The 6,000-nt window shown below is 46.7% G+C and overlaps 1 long non-coding RNA gene across 1 annotated transcript; it reads left to right on the plus strand.

Moving 5' to 3' along the window:
- Positions 1-149: 149 nt before the first annotated feature.
- On the plus strand, positions 150-5,441 carry LOC108522401 (uncharacterized). Its single transcript, XR_001883449.1, has 3 exons — positions 150-238; positions 940-1,073; positions 4,066-5,441. It is a non-coding gene; the product is annotated as an uncharacterized LOC108522401 (long non-coding RNA).
- The last annotated feature ends 559 nt before the right edge of the window (positions 5,442-6,000 follow it).

Below are 6,000 nucleotides of genomic sequence, written 5' to 3' on the forward strand. Positions count from 1 at the left end.
TGATTGATGACTTGGCCTGTGACGTCTGCCTCCCTGCCTTTAAAAGCCCTTACCTGCAAGGGCAGCTTTAGTCCCAAGCCTGAGCTGCCTGATTCTCCTTGCGTGGTGTTCTGCCAAAAATGCCTGGCTTTCTGTTGCTTCAGTCCTGATGTCAGTGTTTGCTTTTGCTGCACAGGGCAGGAGGACCCGAGTTCGGTTTGGTGACAGGATGTATGGACTCTTAGCCCCTGTCATTTGTGTATCCGCCTGTCTCTGTGGGGAGTCGTGGGCTATTGAGGGCAGGGGCATCTCTCCGAACCTGGCTCAGCAATGTTTGCTGACTGGCTAAATGCTATGTCCACTGGTAACTCTAGGATCCCCTTCTGTTAACTCCCAATGCTATGATGCAGATGGAACGTGCTGCCATTTCCACGAGTAGTTGCTCATGCTTATTAGCAAGGTATTATGTAAGTATCAGCAGTACCAGAAGATGTAGTACTCATCTTCTGGATGAGTACTAATTTCTACATTTCTCTCCCTGGATCCTTTGTTTCCTTGGGTGGCATCCTTAATCCGTGGTAGCCCCAGATCCAGGCTGCCTGATGGGGGCTCGAAGATCCCTCCTGAGAGCCTCCTTGCTGAGTGCTGCTTTTCATTGCCCATTTAGCAACGTCTCCAGGTGCAAAGGCTGCTTCCAGTCATTTCCAGATGAGGTGTAGAGGGAAACATGCCCCCAAGGAGTAGCCTGCTAGAAGGCAGATAGCCTGCTTGACACTAGAATCCCCTGGGTCTAGGAATCTGCATTTGAAAGGGGAACTGTGGTTTCACTGGAGGCAGGCTTAGGCTGGGGTGCATTTGGAAATCCTAGGCTACTGCAAAGACGTACCTTACAATCTAAGTTTCTCATAGGGAAAAATGTGACTTGATGCCTTTCCTTCACTTTACCAATACTTCTTGAAGTGACTTTGTGTGCTGTGACTGATGGAATTCTAAGTTGGCACCAAGAGTCCTGCTCATCTTCCCTCAGTCACTCAATGAAACATGAATTGAGGTTGGGCCATCAAGGAATTCCACAGAAGTAATGAAGTTCTCAGGTGAGTTGGTTGTAAGTTGGGGAGATTATCCAGCAGGCCTGACTCAGCCACAGGAGCCCTTTCAATCTGTCTGCAAGTCACAGCCAGGAAGGTCAGGTCATAGCTTGAAGTGAATTCAGCAGCGGTGGGGTTCTCCACTGGAGATGGATGGGCCACATGGCAGGAAGCTGGGGTGTGGCCTCTAGAGGCTAAGAGTGGTCACTGGGATCAGCTGGAAAACAGGACTTCAGTCCTGGACTGCAAGGCTGAATTCAGCCAAGAACCCAATGACCCTGGAGGCAGATTCCTCCCAGACAGGCTGGCTAACACCTTGTTTTCAGCCTTGCAAGACCCCAAGCAGAAAAATCCAGCCACCTGCCCAACCTCTGACCAACAGAAATAGGAACTATAAAATGCATGCTGTTTTGAGTTACTTGATTTGTGGTAGTTTGTTATGCAGCAAAGGTAAATGGTTGCAAGTGTCACTCACAGGGTTCTGATCCGCTGGCAATCAACAGTTTATTCTACCTGAAAGGCCTGGAAAGTCTAGGGGAAAAGAGAGACCAGCAAAAAATGATTTCAAGGTTTTGCGGAAATTGCTGTAACAGAGACAGAGCAATGGGATTGAGGAGCGAATTAGGTGCTTAGAAAACGGAATCAAAAGGAAACAGCCAAGGCCACTGATGAACAGTTTGGCAGCTTAATACAGCACTTAGCTGCCCAGTGTAGCACCCATACTGCAGTGTGGAATTTAGGTTCCTGCACTTGCTCTTCTTACAAGCATAGACTTCAGTATGTGACAAAGGAAATAGATGGAACTTTCTAGGAAGTTCTATCACATCCAGGACTCATGCTCTAGAAAGATTGCTCTACTTTGAGCAAGTATAGCTTTTCTCCTCCAAGTAAAGAAGCAGTTCACCTGCCATACAGCAGTTAAAATGGCTCCCAAATGTACCTGGTTGGCAAAATGGTAAGTCAGCCGTTATTGACATTATGTTTGCATTACACTTCTAATTACAACTGCTTTCCCAAACCATCCCACACACGTGTGATCCCTTTCGTGTTTATAAATTCCTTGAGAGGAAGTGACTATTGAAAACTGCATTTGTAGTTGTGGACTGGAGGATCAGCTCAATTCATTCACCCAAGATTGCACAGCTGCTCTGGTAGAGAAATGGGCTCAAGTGTAGTGACCCTGGCATCACCCCCTAATGCTCTCTTCTTTGGTCAGCCAGTACCTCTTGGATAGAATACCTTCCCCAGATCCCTTGGTGTTCCACGCTCTCACCAGCCCCCATTAGTCCAGGCAAGACAGAAGATTTCTTCATTAACATGCCATGAATACACAGCATATGGACACAGAGGCAGCCGAGGCTGTGTCAGTGCACACAGTCATTGCTTTAGCTCCTAGCAGATGGAAGAGGCCCCCGCCTTCCCACACAGAGCAAGAGCTGCCCACAGGCACCAGGCGCATTGATGCAGGGCCTGATTACGAGGGCACCCTGCCACGTTCACTGCAATTGAGGCACTCAGTGTTAGTGTATGATTGGTTTTTGGGGCGAACAATTGCCACCTGGTCTCACAAAGTCAGCTCTGTGACTTGCTTAAGATTGGCATGAAAAAGAGAAAAGATGAGAAAGACACTGCTCTGATTCACAGAAGGGACTCTTTGACCTAAAATATGGGTGTGGGTGGAGGGGATAGGCAGCCAATGAGAGGGTGTTTGCAATGCTAGAGTGACAACAGGAAGAATAGACATTTAGAACTTAGTTATTTTCCATACCCTCTTCCTTCATGGATGGTAATGAGCTTCAGAATACTCGTGATTGGGTATCTTAAAAGCACAGCTTTTGCTACCCAGATGGGAATTTTCAACTATTGAGTCCTTGCCTTCAAAATGAATGTTGTTTACCATGTTTCTAAACTTTCATAGAAAACAGCTTTCAATGACCACGTTACTAGCACCTGTGAATTTTCAGGGCGACACTTTGGTCCCAGTTTGGAAATAGGTGGGTGGCATAGTGGGTCTTCTATGAGATGAGGAGCCCTGAGTGTTTCCAGTGAGGGATACTGTGCAGTCTGGGGAAAAGAATGCCAATAGCAGGTGCAATAGGAAGAGATTGGTGAGATATCTTCTAGGATTCACAGTTAAATTCATCCCTGGGGACCCCATACAGCATAAGTGATATCAAAGCCTTCACCGAGTCCCTCCACAGTGAAGTGTGGAAACTTTGAGCGATTTAAACAATTCCTCAGTAGTGAGCACCACACCGGCCAAATGGTTCCCGCACTGGGGGCATGGGAGCCTTTCCTGATGGGGAGAGACAATGCATTTTCTTTTTTTGTAATGTTCTTTCTGTTGTCAGCTAGCTCATTGAACAGACTACAAGTTTAACACTTAATGGAAGTGAGGTTGAATCCTGGTGGTCTGTACATGACCCTGGGCAATGGCTAATCTTTTCCTGTCTTAGTTTCTACATCCACAGAGCAGGGGCACTAATTTAAAGGTTGCTATGAGAATAACCAGGGTAGCCACCAGGCCTGGAACCACACAACGCATGGTTTATTGATACTATATTATAGTAGGTGATAAAATAATAGTCTGTCTGTTTTCAGACTTTATTGTCACACTACACTCTTTTTGGTTGAGTAGAGAAACAAAAATCACCATGAATCAGTTTTAATGAATGACATTGTGTCCAAAGCATCAGTGAAGAGGTTCAGCCTCTGCAGATGGTTTTTGGGACTAAGGTCAGGGACCCACACCCACTAACTAGCAAATGGCCTGGTCTTTCTCCAGAGTCTGAGGTCCTAGCCTCCCACCTGAGCTGCATAAAGGCTTGAGAGAAAGGGATGTGAAGCCTCCTGGTCCCCAACAGCCACACATACCCCAGCCACAAAGGACAAGCTGCCCTAACTGTTACGTGACACCAGCATTCCTTGTCTCCCCAGCTAAGACCAGAACCACATGTCAGCTCTCCTCTTATTAAACTACTCTGACATCTTTCAACAGCACAGCTGAGGAGGAGCCAACTCTGTACCATGGGGCCTGCAGGAAAGTCTCTGAGCTGCTGTGGCAGATTGGATTCTCGTAAGCTGGCTGCACCAGCTTTTTTCCCATGCCCTGCCCTGTGCACAGCATGATGCTCACACTCCTCCCTTTGAATCTGGGTGGGACCATGACTCCCAGGAGGTGAGACTGTGGAACCGAAGGCAAAATCCTAAGAGGTGGTGCAGCATCTGCCTGGACACTTGCATACTCAATCATGGAGCAGCCACTCTGCACTGAGGAGGCCGAGCAGCCACATGGAGAGGTCACATGCAGGTGCTCCAGCCACAGCCTCAGCCAGTGACCAGCTCGCTTCAACCACCAGATGGGTGAGGGGGCCAGCCATCGGGTGAGGGGGCCAGCTGTCAGGTGATTTCATCCCCAACCTTCGAGCTGTCCCAGCTGATATGGTGTGGAAGCAAACAGACTCATTACACCCTGTGCAAATTGCAGATTGATGAACAACATGAATGTGTTAACCTCTGCTACGTTTTGAGGAGGCGTGTTCTTCAGCAACACGACTGGGACACCTGCCCTTGATAAGGTACTGCCAGTTATGAACTACACAGACATCAGCCTTCACTGATCTTCGGAGGACATGCTAGGTATGCAGAAGATGCCCCCCGACTATTTGTTGAATGAATGGACAAATAAGCGTATGCATGGCAGCTGCCCACCCTAGCCACATGCACACACATACTTATCACATCCTGTCTCCCAGACTTCCCCCAGCTTGTAACAATGGCTGTGGTTCAGAGAGGACAGGGAGTAGCTATTCCAAGTAAGTTGGCTTACAGGGCAAAGAATAATGATGGACTATTACTAAACACATTGTTACCTAACCTAAAAACTGTGACACCTTAGAAGACATTACTGTGCTGCTTTTAAAAGACACACTTTGTAGGTTTGCGGAAAAAAATGTGGGTTTTGGGAGTAACTAGAGAGGGAGTGAAATCACAAGCTGGTGGTCAGCTGCTTCACCTCTGTCCTTCTAGCCTCCTTCTCTATAAAACACAGAGGGATGTGGGTGAAGGTTGGAGCATAGCTCTGGCTTAAGAGAAATTCTCAGCAAATGCTAGTTTTCAGTGCGAACTGACTGTAGCGCACATTCTTGATGATAATACGGACAGATAGAGACAGCATTTTCGCCTCAGCAGTTCTCTTGTGACACCATTGCCCAAGGAGCACTAGAGGCTTTCTGCTGTCTGACAGAAATGGTTCTGTTGGATCATGGGGGTAAATCAGTGCTCTCTGTTCTTGTGGTGATTTCATCCCAAATGTGTGTGGCTCAGAATCTTTCTGTCCACTAATTGGCTCCCAAATAGCATTTTCTTCCTGAATGTGGGCAATGCTTATTTATAAGTTCTGACCTGCTCGCTCCTGTCTAACTTGGGGTTGCTAAAGAGTCTCTTGTTGTTATATTCTGCTGGCATTGCTTTATCAAATATCATTATTATGTATTCAAAGTAAAGAGTTGTTTTGAAAATAAAAAACAAACAGGAGAAATGGCCAACTGAATCATCTTGGATGGTTGGTTTTCAAGGTGTGGTGATGGTGAGTACATCCTGTCTCAGAATGTTGAAAGCCTCAGCTGACGGACTAAGACTTGTGCATTCATGCCAAGGACTGACTCTCCTCTGAGACTATGCCAAATCAGTGGCCTCAATTCCAAATAGAGAAGAGATTTGGGAATTGGCACCTCACGATGTGCAACACCAAATGACCTCTGTAGCAATTTGAGTCAAAACTCCTCTTCTATATGATGGAAAAGTCCTTTGGTTCAAATGTTGAATGAAAAGGAGTACAAAAGACATATGCAATATATATGCAAATGATGCCTGGAAAAAAACAAATGGCCAGGAGGGTAACAGGAAGATTGAAAGTGGATCAGCATGTAAC

The sequence above is a fragment of the Rhinopithecus bieti genome, unplaced genomic scaffold, assembly GCF_001698545.2.
Source record: "Rhinopithecus bieti isolate Rb0 unplaced genomic scaffold, ASM169854v2 scaffold_56174, whole genome shotgun sequence".
Taxonomy (NCBI): Eukaryota; Metazoa; Chordata; class Mammalia; order Primates; family Cercopithecidae; genus Rhinopithecus; species Rhinopithecus bieti.